This window comes from Vespa crabro, chromosome 17 (assembly GCF_910589235.1).
Source record: "Vespa crabro chromosome 17, iyVesCrab1.2, whole genome shotgun sequence".
NCBI classification, from domain to species: Eukaryota; Metazoa; Arthropoda; class Insecta; order Hymenoptera; family Vespidae; genus Vespa; species Vespa crabro.
In genome coordinates, this window is record NC_060971.1 from 4,645,024 (window position 1) to 4,659,115 (window position 14,092).

The 14,092-nt window shown below is 42.7% G+C and overlaps 2 long non-coding RNA genes across 3 annotated transcripts; one reads left to right on the forward strand and one right to left on the reverse strand.

Moving 5' to 3' along the window:
* Positions 1–811: 811 nt before the first annotated feature.
* On the reverse strand, positions 812–7,888 carry LOC124430064. Its single transcript, XR_006943637.1, has 2 exons — positions 5,509–7,888; positions 812–5,424 (listed from the first exon to the last, which is right to left on the reverse strand). It is a non-coding gene; the product is annotated as an uncharacterized LOC124430064 (long non-coding RNA).
* A 544-nt stretch (positions 7,889–8,432) lies between these two features.
* Positions 8,433–9,523, forward strand: LOC124430061. 2 transcript variants are annotated; one of them, XR_006943634.1, is made up of 3 exons: positions 8,433–8,521; positions 8,723–9,006; positions 9,300–9,523. It is a non-coding gene; the product is annotated as an uncharacterized LOC124430061 (long non-coding RNA). The 2 variants fall into 2 exon arrangements; XR_006943633.1 differs by having other exon boundaries at positions 8,436–8,552.
* Positions 9,524–14,092: the final 4,569 nt, after the last annotated feature.

The following is a 14,092-nucleotide window of genomic DNA, read 5'->3' on the forward strand; positions in this document are numbered from 1 at the left end:
CGTTGTGTTGTAGGAATGCTGTCGGCAGCCAAGCAGCAGGGTCGCCCACTGTTACTCGCCGGGACTCGCTTTTGCCTGCCCCTCTGTCCTTCCTCTCTGCGCTCGGCGGCTCGCTTGTTCGCTTACTCGCTTACTCGCTCGTTCGTTCGTTCCTTCGTTCGTCGTTCATTCGCTCGCTCGCTCGCTCGATTCCGTTTTAAAACTATATTGGCGTGCCCCCTTTGTACTTACTCTCCAAGTAGGCGCGAGGCGTATACATGAGTGCGTGCGCGAGTACATATAACTCGTGCGAGCGAGCGCAACGCATACGTACGTATATCGTATTACATATTTGCCGCCAACATGGGAGGAAGAGCAAGAGGACGGACGCATTGCGGTGTTGCTCGCTCCGTTACGCTGACTTTCTCGAGAGAGTGCGCGCGCGCGCGCGCACTCTTTCCTTAGAGTTTTAAGAAATTCGATCTCTTCACGCGGACTCTCTCTCTCTCTCTCTCTCTCTCTCTCTCTCTCTCTGTCCTTTGTTGTTTTATCATAGTTTCCCAGAGGGTGAGGGATAGGGATGGGGGTGGGTTGGAGCAAAGGAAATATGACATTAAGTAATTTGCCTATCGAAATTACGTGCGTGTTTACAAAAGTATCCAATGTTATTACCGATGTGACTAATTTCTCTATTCCATTAACATTTTCAAACGAAAGATTAAGCGGCGGCAGAGGATGGAATTATCTCGGTTATCTTCCTTAGAGCAGAGCGTGCCTAGAAAAGAGAGATAGAAGGGTAGGAGAGGTAGTCCTTCGCTTTTGGATTAAGGCCCTTCTTCCTTTTCTTTTTCTATCTTTCTCCTTCTCTCTCTCTCTCTCTCTCTCTCTCTCTCTCTCTCTCTCTCTCTCCCTCACTCTCTTCGTCGGTTCCTTCCACGAAACTCATCACCGTTCAACCGACTTTATCTCGCTTGTTTGCCTTTTCTTTCAACCGTTTTCTCTCTCCCACGCGAACGCCATCTTTCTTTCCTTCTTTCTTTCTTTCTTTCTTTCTTTCTTTCTTCCTTCCTTCCTTTTTGTTATTCTCTTTGGTAGAAGCTTTTGCCGAACGGCGATGTACCTTACGGGGTCGGCCCACGACGCAACCCAACAAGATGAAGCCCGCAACGGGCCCCGTCTGTCTGCCCCGAGAACTCACAGTTTTTGGTCTTGTTCCTCGTTTTCAGTGGCGTGGCCGTACTACGGCTCTCGATAATCGCTCGAGTCCTACCGAGTCCCGATCCCAACAACCAACCCGAGTCTACCACCTGCCGCATCGAAGCGGAAACCTTCGATCGTCTCTCTCTTTATCTCGATCCTCTTTCTCTCTTTCCACAGCTCCTTTCTTTCGAGACTTCGATTCGACCTCCGAAAAATCTTCCTTGCCAAGAAGATACTACGCATATCTCCCTCTCTCTCTCCCACCCCCCCTCTACCTCTCTCTGTCTCTCTCTGCCTCTCTCTCGATATCTTTCGAACAACGTGCCACTTCATTTCGAAGTCTATGGTATCGTGACACATGTATATGCGATAGGGCAGATAACTTATTATAAGCGTGCGCCTGTAGTCTAGGTACTAAGTGAATCAACTTACTTAACTACCGAAGGATATATCGAGGTGAGATATCGATCGAGGTTATATCTGTCTTATTTTACTTTATACGAAATGCAACGAATCGTTAAAACGTTGATCGAAGGAAAAGAAGGCGAGGTCCGGGTGCGAAAGTCAACGCGCCGAATAACGGAACGTTACGAGAAAGAGTAAGTCAGACAGACATTCGTCGTCCTCCTCACCCCTTCTCCTCCCCTCATCTTACATCCCTCTTCTTCCTCCTACTCCTCAATCGTCTCGAGAATGCTGAATATAAAGTGTGTTACGCAGAGTCAGTGACAGTCGTTACGGTAGTGGTACATATCGGTTTCTAATTATTTCTCAAAGGTATACGCGTAAGTCGTATTGGGTCGAGGTGCCGCTATGGCGTCGGCTTCTTCTTCTTCTTTTTCTTCTTATTCTTATTCTTCTCTCTCTCTCTCTCTCTCTCTCTCTGAGAGTCGACACGGATTTCTGAGATCTACTCTCCTCCTCTGTGCGGTATCTATGAGATATATGTTTGTGCGCGCGCATGCTGCCACCGTCCTCTGGCTCATACATTTAAAATAAATATACATACATACATACATGCATACATACATATATGTATATGTATGCATATATATGTCTCTTATTCGTTGCATTCGCAACTTGCAATTTGTGCGCCCGCGACAAATTACGACACGGCACAAAAGAGAGACACCTACATTATACGCGTCCTCGTTAAATTTCGACATTATCTCGGTAAGCCTCTCCTTCCTTTTCGAAATCGCTAATGAACTTCAAGAACTGATGAGGCTCTTAAATATTTAACGTTACAATTTCGAAAGTGTCCACCCAATTAGAAATACTTATGTACGATCGAGACAATGTTCCATTTATATATTTTTATAATTGGGTAATATAATCTGCTAAATAACTGTGTGAATATGCGGAGAGGAAACACGATAGCGTGTTGATCGAGAGAGACTAGGCCCTATTCCAAAGGATTCCCCAGAGTATGAGTAATTAATTTACTCTGATGATAACTTGCCGATTCGATAAGGGAGACGATAATGGAATCGTGTACAAGGTATTATCAGAGTGAACGTATAGAAGGACAAGACGTCGCTTTTGAATGTATACAGTGTCACCGGGCGAACCTAGCGATTTCGAGACGAGAATTTATCTATCTCGAGAGCGTATCGGGCTTTCAAAAGTCACTCCGCCGACCAATTCCAAAGGTAGATTGGAATTCGTTTGTACGATAAATCCAATCCGTGGAGTCACATAAACGTCGGCCGCGGTGTAACGCGCGTGATCGATGAGTCCAACCGATAGCGGATGTGACATAAATCGAGTCTACTTTATTTAAACGCCACACGCAAATATAAAGCCGGCGAATGCCTCTTTCTCTCTTTCTCTTTTACTACACTACTAACAACCACGAGGATTTCGCTTTAGCGCCACGTTCGGGAGCGCGCGCGCGCGCGCGCGCTTCTGTTGCCTGTCCACGCTCTAAATGATCGGGGAACCGTCTTTACCGACCGAGTCAAGCACGAAATCACCGTGAAGTGTCTCCTATTGGTTGAACAGGGGGTGGGGGATTACTTGTACTACGACATTAGGTCCCGCGCGCGCGAGCGTCGGTCACAGTTCGGGCGGGAGAGAATGCAGCGCCTCCCCGAAGCTAATAAACTAGGCTGTCTCATAACTCAGAACGTTGCAATGTTGAGGCGTAGGTGTTTCACAACTCTTATTCTCTTTTCTTCTTTTACTTATCACACATAGAATATAAGTACCGACGACATGAGTATTACGACAATACGCGTATACTCTTATTTTCATTACATTTGACCTCTCGATTGTGCTCTGTCAAAAGCTAATCCAAGCTTCAGCACGTCGAGAATATAAAGGATGGGGGAGGAAGGAAAAAAAATGTATAACTAGAAAATGTTCTACCGAGGCTTCGAAACCCGGACGAAGATAGAGAAAGTAGAGATGGGGAAGGCGAGAGATGCAGAAAGTGAGTGAGTGAGCAAGAGGGATATATAGATATATAGATAGATAGATAGATGGATAGATAGATAGATAGAGAGAGATAGGGATAGATAGATAGAGAGAGATAGAGATAGATAGATAGGTAGAGAGAGAGAGAGAGAGAGAGAGAGAGAACGGATCAATACCATGCGATACACGCCGAAGTAATTTCATTGTCCACTGTTAGCGGAGGTTCACGTGTCGCGTGGCACGGCATGGCGTGGCGTGCGCTCCTCTCCCTTCTCCCATCCCCTCTTCCCTACCCCTCAACACCCTTGTTTCTCCATATCTCTTTCTCTCTTTCTCTCTCTCTCTTTCTCTCTCTCTGTCTCTCTCTCTTTCTGCGCCTCCACAAGGGAAAATAGAACCCTTATGGCACGAGTGATAGCCGTACCTCTCTACTCGGGGTATTGATCACCCTCCGCAATCAATGTTAACACTAGTGTTTGCAGATGGCGAAATCGATTATCTAGATAACGTTTAGATAACTGCACGAGTCTTCTTGGCTCTATGTATCACCAATGTGTAGTGTCATTTCTAAGCTAAGGTACTTGTTGTCGTTGATGGAACACTGCGGATGATCGAAATACCGGAAGTTATTACATTAGAATGTACAGTCGACTCAATACCGCCTTTCCTTAAACTTTCATCCTATGTATAGCAAGACAATGCGTCATAGTGAAAGGATAAAGAACGATTCGATTCGGGGGACGCTTGACAAGTGGATCCAAGCGGGGAGAAAAATATAAGGTAGTGAGCCGCGAAATACGAGCTCCTACTTTGTTTCCTTGAGAACGTTTAGCTCGGTTAGGCTCTCTCACGAAAGAGAGCTCCAACTCTCACAGACAGGATCTTTCACTCTCCTCGGACATCTAGAGCGTTTACTTTCTCTCTCTCTCTCCCTCTCTCTCTCTCTCTCTCTCTCTCTCTCTCTCTCTCTTATCGCGATCATCTTTTTGTTATTTCCTCTATCGATTAGTAATTACGTTTTACAAGTTTCCAACTACTTAATAGTTACATGCATTACGAAATCATCCTGTTTGGATAAACTAATTTCACTAGATTAAACCGATAAACAGGATTCTTCCCTTTCTTAAGACTATTTGCGAAAGCAAATAAGCAAACCGAAAGAAGTTAGAAACACTTGGACTCGCTTTCCCCTTTCGCATCATGGAAGGTTCGAGGACCAGAGCGTGTTGTATTGCGTATCGCGAAGCTTCGTTGACCACCAGCGACGTGATGGTAGCCGTGGCGAGGCTACCAACCAAGAAAAGGCAACACAACGCAACGAAACGAAGAAGAAGGCAGGAAGATTGGTGCTCTCACGTGCATGCAAGCGAGCAATGTATGTATGGATGCATGCATATATGTTTGTACATACGTATGTATGTATGTATGTATGTATGTATGTATGTATATAAGTACATACGCATGCATGCATGCATATATGTATGTATATATGTATGTATGTACGCGAGTAGCACTTATGCGATCGCTTATGCGCCCGTCTGCCTACAAATCGCGCGTTTCTGCATCGCACACTGATTTCTAAGCGGCTTCTACGATGAGGACTGCCCCCGCTTGAGGCCTCCAAGACGACAACGACGGCGGCGAGTCACGAAGAAAGAATCCCTATGGATTGCCTTAGACGTATATCATCGATGTCTGACTCACGACTGTGTCGACGCCACTGTCGTCATCATCGTCTCTGTTATTGTTGTTGTTGCTCTTGTTATTATTGTTGTTTTTGTTGTTGTTGCTGCTACTGCTGCTACTGCTGCTAGTACAGATGAACTTCTAAGAGAAACATAATAGTACTCATTATATATGTTCCTAAGTACTCATGTAAACTCTTAATATGATAATAGCATCGTATTTAACCTATTGTTTCTTTTTTACATTATGAGTTTTTCCTATCAGACCTATCAATAGTAAAATGTCTTTTGGATTTCAAACATTATCCTTAAAAATACTCGTGGAACAAGAACGAGCCAGTTATTTCCATAAGCCAGAGGAGTGTTCTTTCTTCGTTGGATTCTCTCCGATCGTTTTATATCTCTCACTTTCTTTCGTTTCCCCTTGGCACCAGAGAAGGAGCAAGGAGGGAGCGAGGAGAGCACACAGTGGAATTCGAGTCCGCGGATCTCAGAGACGCTCTCTTCTTCTCCTCCATCGACTCTGGCACGTTCCCCACCTCGACTATGCGCCGTAGGATACTCACGGAGGCGCCCAGATAGAAATAATACATTATTTAAATACTGTGGCGACTACGTTGCGTGACCTTCTCATCGACGTCGCGCCTGATCCCCTCTCCTTTAACCTCTTCCCCTCTCGTTGGATTCCCCTTTTTCTCCCCACCGTTGCCACCTCCGCGATCCACCCCTACGCAAGCCTTCCCTTGCGCGCGCGCGCACCACTCCTTTACCCTTCTCTTTCTCTCTCTCTCTCTCTCTCTCTCTCTCTCTCTCTCTCTCTCTTTCTCTCTGTCTCTCTCTGTCTCTATCTCTGTCTTTCTCTTTTTCTTCTCACTCTTCCTCTCTCACACTCGTTTCTCGCTCTACCTAGCCTCCTCCTTAGGAACCTAGCATAGTTTGATCGTGCACAATGCACACAGGGTGGCTCGCAAGGACGAGAAATTAAAGAAGCTTCCTTAAAGCCGTTACCTGCGCCTGTACCTAAGCGTTCGATTGCGCACTTCTGCCTTTGGAAATGAGGGCCAAATTTTTATTGGCCCCACTCACACACATCGAGTATAGAGGAGACACGTAAACGCACCAAATGGTTCAATGAGAATACTGGGGCTAAGGAAAGAGAGAGAGAGAAAGAGAAAAAGGATGCTTGGGATTTCCTTTGTCCAAGAAACCGTTTTTCTCAACCGAAAGGACAGCCGCGATCGCCCTACCAGCCCAGCTCCTTGTAACCTCTGAGTAAAAAGCTTTTACACGGAACGCGAGACACGAGGCGTCCTCAGGATCCCCTGAGATTTCTTATTCTTCTTCTTCTTCTTCTTCTTCTTCTTCTTCTTCTTCTTCTACTCTTTTACCGATTCGACGAGTTCGTTCGCGCTTGAGCACGTACTCTTGACCTCGTCGAAAGGTGATCGAGAAATATGTCCGTATAATGCGTAAATGGATATGTAATTAAATAAATAAGACGAAAGTTCTCTTACATACGAAGGACATATCTTCGAGATGTAGAAAACTGTGAGTATACGGAACGAAAGGACCGATTCATTCCGGTATATCGTGATGACTTTTTCGAAAATGCCCGCGCTCGCTCGCGAGAGTTATATAGATTGTAATAATCCAGTAATAATCTTGTGCTTGACAGCAACGCGCTTGGATGTTATTAACCAATTACTTTTTTAGCATGGTTGCAAGGTAGACCATTGCAAACAGTCAACGTCTTAACGACCACTTTTTGTACGATTCAAGCGCGAAGATCATAACAGGGCAGACAGTCCTCTTATTTCTTCTTCCGGTATTTCAACTAGCATTTTCCCGCCACGGGAAATAAGCGTAACGTCACGCTTTCCGCGTCTCCCCCTAGGTAGCAGCACCTTCAACGCGCAAGGATTTTCAAACGCTCAAGAATTTTATTCTTTCTTTCCTTTTTTTTCCTTTTCCTTTTTATTCTTTTGCTTTTTTTCCCTTTTTTTTCTTTTTTCTTTTTTTCTTTTTTTTCTTTTACTTTAAAGCAAGAGAATTGTAATTATCCTTTGATCGAAGGATAACTTCTTATAAATAACGATCCACTCTTGAGCGTCTACATGCATTTAAAATCATTTGCGAATTCATATTCCCAAATTATTGAGATCGTCAAGATGCAATAAGCGTCATGATATAGTTTTTTTTTTTTTTTTCTTTTTGAGATAATTAAGAGTTAACGTAGAACGTTGACCTATCTTGAATTCGAGTGATCTCTGAAATGAAGAAAAGGACCACCCGGTAGGCGGAACGGCGTCGATCAATCCGGGACACCCGCTAGAGAGATCACGAGTATACGAGTCGAGCTGCTCGTAGTACTCTCTCAGTACTCGTGTTGCTGCGCCTCTCCTCATGCCCCTTCGATCACCAAGTCTCTATCTCTCTTTTGCTTGGTTCGGGCATCCTTGCTCCTACCTTCCTGCTCTTCCTCCCTACGTGGAAGAGCTCGTGTTCGATAGAGAGAGAGAGAGAGAGAGAGAGAGAGGGAGAGAGAAAGAGAAAGAGAAAGAAAGAAAGAAAGAGACGACTATATGGAGGCGCTGCCGATGCAGCTTCCTTCCCCCTTCGCATGAAGCGCCACCATGATCAAGGCCCGAACTGGCTTCGTCCCCGCGCGTCAGCAACGTTGCCAAGTGTCCTCGACCATCTGTAACGCTCCTTCTTCTCCTCCTCTTCCTCCTCCTCCTCGTCATCCTCACCCCTTCTCATCCTTCTCCTCCTTCTTCTCCATCACCTCCTCCTCTACCTCCTCTAACAATATATCCACCACCACCACCACCTCTTCTTAACCGCCCTTTATTGCTTTAATATTCGATACCGTCTTGTGATCGCTATGTATTACGCGCGTAGGTGTAAACTCGTCTTCTTCGCGCCCTCCCTCGATTCCTCTCACTCTTTCTCTTTATTTACAGATCTGCTCTTATTTCTCTCTATGTATTTATTTTTCCCATTCTCATTTTCCTGTTGTGAAAATTTAAATACACGCCATTTTCGTGATACGGCCAATGAGCTGCGGCGCTTCCTTTTCGCGGGCCTGGCACGTTTTAAACTTTTACGCGGGCTTTCCCTTCCTTTTCACATTCTCTCTCTCTCTCTCTCTCTCTCTCTCTCTCTCTCTCTTTCATATATTTCTCTGGGACGAACGCGCGTCAACTCGGACAGAATACTTATAAATTTTCTTAAACAAAGTATGAAAGTTGAATAATAATGGGGATAAATGTAAATATCTATTTCTATTTCTGTTTCTATTTCTATTTCTTTCTTACTTTCTTTCATTGTTATTGAAGATAGAACACTCTCTTAACGTAGAAATAGATAGGTACTTAGACTCTGTGGTGCATAGATACATATATGGGATAGGTGCATAGTCATGGGTTAACTATGTATAGCCGGAGTAATAGAGTTTGCCGAGTAGACATGCGCCCTTCTTGGACCAAGGTGCCGGCCTTGCCCCATATTTCTTCGAAATGGCCGCGCAGAGAGTGGAGTGACGTTCGATATCTTGAACGTAGACGATGTCGGTGTCGAAGGAGCCTAGACGACAACAGGGGCCGCCGACGACGCCGACGGCACGACGCTACTCTCTGCTCTTTTGACGACAACTCTGACAATGAGGGAGGTGAAGGGAAATGCATCGAGACGCACTGGCGTATACGGAGACTTCAATTATGAGGTTATATTCGTAATAAATCTTCTTGCAGATTCCATAGACATTTTTATAAAACGCTTTCTATAATTAAAAAAAAAAATGTATATATATATATATATATATATATATATATATATATTAATAACGAAGTATGTCCGTATTAAAATAAATCTTCTTGCGAGATGATAATAGAACGGACTATCGATCGTTGTTACCAAGTATAGGTATATTATTATTTGTTAGAATAACGTATTCGTGAGAAATAATGATCGTTTCGTTATGCTGTAAGTGTAGCATTGATTTGTGTATTATTTCAGTGAGCGATGATGCTCGGTGCGTGAAGTACTATTGATTCGCCCTGCAGCCAGAATAGGCAGGCATCCATATTCGATTTTCAAGCGTGCCCAACTACATTGTCATTTAGTGACGCATACGAACGAACATATAGTACGATACACGTGCCGTCTATAACTCGTTCCATTTTAATATCTTTTGTAATTATCATATTGTTTATGAATGAATAAACGACAAATTAAAGAAACATTATATTTCATTACGTATGTAAACAAGTTGATCGTGTTGACGAAAAGGAATCGAACAAAAAAAAAAACAAAAAAAAAACAAAAATGAACAAGAAAAAAGGAAAAAGAAATTCTTCGTTATCGAAAGTGGTTCATAGCCATCGCTAGAGGGGTGGATCACTCGGTAGGTAGTAGTAGCAACGAGTAGTGACTGTGGGCGACTACGAATAGCCGAGGCGAGAGCGTTGACCAGATGTGCGGATAGTCCGGAGAGCGTGCCACGAACGAACGGATAAAGTGGTAGAGTAGAGTCGGATAGTATTCGGTCGCCCGTCCATTATGCCATGCTATAAGCCTTCCAAGCGTCTTTCTTCTTCTTTATTGTTTGGCGCGTAGAGGAAGGCACGCGCGCACGCTCTCGCGCGACCAACGCGCGTTCCGCGTTGCCGGTAAAAAACATACAGCTGTCGATGTCACGATAGTTTCAAAGAAACTTTAGATAAGACAAGAAACTTATAAAAGAATATAAACCGGTCGAACGAATACAACATACTTTCTTCTCTTTCAAGAATAACAAAGATCTATTCCATGTGTGAGAGAGAGAGAGAGAGAGAGGGGAGAGACTTTGAATGTTTATAAATTTTATGATAAACAGGACATATATGACAAATAATGATTTAGCTTTCACCTATTCTCATGACTCCTTCTCTATTATCTTTTCTATTTGTATTTATTATCGTCTATTTTCAATGGAGTTCCACGCTTCAAATACACGCACTTTCTTCGCGCTTCCGCAAAGATGTCGCGAGTAAACGAATCAACAATGGCTATTCCATTTTCTGTTAGACTACGTCGGTAAAGTAGTTATTGCAATAATGACGTAACGCTCATAAACATAAAATACACAATTATTAATGTGATTATCAATGATTAGCTCATTATTAATATTATTTCTAAGCGTTAAAATAGAAACAAAAAAGTTACAATTTATTTTGTACGAAAGAAGCCTCCGGGTGCAGTTAAGGAACCTTGGAAGGCGGTCTAAAGAGTATTAGAAAGGTTAAAATATTTGTTATCGACATTGTGAATAACTGTGAAGACATTTTGTCAGCATTATGGTCGAAAGTTCGTCAATGTTATTGTTTGTTTCCTTGCTAGTACGAATGGGAGAAGCAGGTAAGAAAATGTCTAAAGACATAAAGGAAGTTCTTTCTTTCTCTTTCTCTCCTTTTTCTTTTCTTCCGTTTCTTCCCCTTTTTTTCTCGCGTTGTGCAAGGAAGCCCTGCTAATTTGGGAATCCGAGTGTTAAAGCCGGATAATTTAGGGTACCCTTCGAATAGGGATACAAGTCCTCTCTGAAAATACTTTACACCCACTGTTGGAAATGTCTTCCTATTTAAGGGTGCCTTGTGGTGAAAACAGGAATACATTTCCAAGCAACGAGAGTGAGCCTTGCTATAAGACGTTACTTCTTCCCCCACTTCTTTTCTCAGCGGTCAGGTTATTTAAGGGATTTTTCAAAGCGAGCGTAAAGATGACTGAACGATGCCTTTGGAGAAAGTTAAGAACTGAAGATCGCGTTTAAAATTTTCAATCTTTCCAAGGAATCCTCAAGTATAATCTCCCCTAATACATATTTAGTTGTTTTCGATACTGAGATCATGATGAATTTCTTCTGCGTTGTCTTCTTTAAGAGCGTTAAATGGAGAAGAGTATTTTCGGTTACGACGTATAAATTCTATAATGTAGACACATACACAAGCACATACACATAAATACACATATATAACACTCCGGTAAAAGACGTCGCTCGCGCGCGCTCGCTAGCGCGCGCGCGCGTGTTTACGAGGAAAAAGAAAAAAGCAATTCCGGCCGTCACCTTCCGTTAAGACGTTCGCGTCCCAGAATAACAGAAGGCTGGGTATAAACACCGTAAAACTTGAGGAAAAAAGCTACGGCACGCTTGGCTATCCGAAAGGAGAACGCGCTTGGAAAGAGAGAAGAAATGGCAGATTGGGAAACGATAATGATGATTCGCGAATCTTTGAAAGGTAAAGATTTACATCCATAGGTTAGATGTGTATTTAGACGAGTAAGGAAGAAAAAAAAGGAATAAGAGTAGAAACGTATAAAGAGGTTCCTCTTCATGGATATATCATAGCCCAGTCATTGCCACAACAAGTAGGAAATATACTTTCAAGCCTAACGGGATAATGTCGCCATAGTGACCTGGCTAGTCCATTATTTTTCTTACTGTAGACTATAATATGCCGGAGACGACTCGGACTAAACTTGGTTTGGTTTCCTCTTTGTTATATGCTACGGTCAACAATTTTGTTGGTATATCAAATTTAAGAGTACTGAAGTTCGTATAAGTGTTGCGGATTTCGATATATATATATATATATATATAAAAATATGATGTAAAGATCCTAGCACGTAGATAGGTGCTTGAAGGTCCAACAATCCTTCGATCGGCGATACCAGCTCGGCAGCTTGAGGCATAAGACGCACCTGTATTTACGGCCGTCCTGAAATGGAGCCTCGCGACATGGATTAATAGGCAGAAAGAGCAATCGGCTCAATGGCCATACTGGAAGCATGATCGTATTTGCGTTATTATTAGATATACGCCATAAAGCTTTACCCTCTCCTTCACCTACTCTTCCTCTTTCTTCTCATCATCATCATCATCATCATCATCATCATCATTGGCTCTCATTGCTCGCTTTTTCTCTTTTCCTACTCTTTTCAATCCCGAGACTCGTTTATAGCGCAAGGCCACACGTTCCTGGCGAAGGAACCTTTCCTCCTCCTCCTCCTCCTCCTCCTCCTTCTCCTCCACCTCCACCTCCTTCTTATGTATTTGAGCTTTTCAACGCGGCACTTCCTCTTCTCTCTGTCTTCTCTACGCATTAAAACATCTTAAATAGCATTCCTGATTCATTATATGGGCCTTCCATAAACTATATCGAAAGTTAAGATTTTTGTTATCTTTGACAGCTCTAAAGCATCATCCTCTATTTCCATTTTATCTTACTAGTTCCTTTTTGACACTGGTGGCGCCTTTGCGTTATACTAATTTTAGCAATAAGCACGTGTTCCTCGTTAACACCGAATAATCGGTATATATGCTCGCTCATGAATTTCTCAAAAAAGATATAATAACGATCCTAAAGTTCGTATCAATCTTTTGGTCCAAAAATCACAACGTTACGAGTTGCGAGAGTGTACTGCAAAAGTCTGTCAACGAACTCTCCTCCATGCAAATAAATAAAAGCATGCAAGTGAGAGAAAAAAAAAGAAGAAAACAAAAAAAAAGCACGAACGCCCGATGGAAAATAAATTTCGCTATCGGTCTTTCGAAAAAAAAAAAAAAGAAAAAAAAAAGAAAAAAAAAGAAAAAAGTAAAAAAAAAAAAAAAAGAAAAGAGATAATACGTCGCCGGCAGCTAGTTCACGTCCCCGGTTTTCCGATTTATCGATCGTAATTGTTTCACGTGCAGGTCCGATGGACAGCCGAAAATAATATTGACCCTTCTACGCAGGCGCCAATATGACACTGCACGGACAATGCACGCGCTATGAGGTAGACAAAAAAATATATACGCATGTGTGTGCGTCCTTGCATATATACAGGGTGAACCGCATTATTTCACATTGGCATTACTTATTTGAAAATAAACACCATTGTCTGACGTTGCAAATAAAAATTCCATTATCTATTTTACATTTATATGTATTTCTTTTTTTATTAACTTATTAATTTTAACATTCTTTTTAATTGTTTTTTTACTTCTTGTACGCTATCCGCGTACACAGCTATGCCAAATATTCTCTCATGATGATAACTATGGATACTGAATAAGTATACGAAGGACACGTGTTTTCAAAGTGCTCGATGAAAATACACAAACTTGCACATATAGATAGACACATATACACGCACATACAGAGAGGCATAAACACTTCACACTTCCCATCGTCGTTAGCATCGCTTCAACGAGGAACGATCGTTAAATTCACACATCGCTTCTTATTCGACAACTTCGTTAATGAGCATTCTTTCAGCTAGCCGATGAAAAGCCACCGACCGATTGTATCGTTAGACCAAAAATTCTTGGGAAAATCAATTTCGATAAATATGATCGTTGATTGATTGAAATTACGAGGAGTTACTATAAGCGGAAGTGACGTAAGTTCGAATCGGAAAACAAAGGATACGGGAAGGCGATTGTGCTTTACCGTGCACTTTCTTAAAAAATAAAAACAGTATCGATTGGGCTCGTTCATTCGTTTACATTCGACAGTGTCATGACATAAATGTAATCGAATTAAATCGAGGGACCAAACAGCGAACGTGCCCGCGTAATATCAGACGGAAGGAAATATAGTTTGTTTATCGAGGATCGACTTCCTCGAGTCAGGCCAATCGGTCCACCGGCAAGTTAATTCGACGATGAACACCTTCGTCGATGACCGTGACGCGTTCAAATTAATACGGTCCGATGAATAATTCATCACGATCTCCGTTGCTTATCGATCGGCGATAATGAAAAACATACTGCCGGTGGGGGCCGCGTTTCGAAC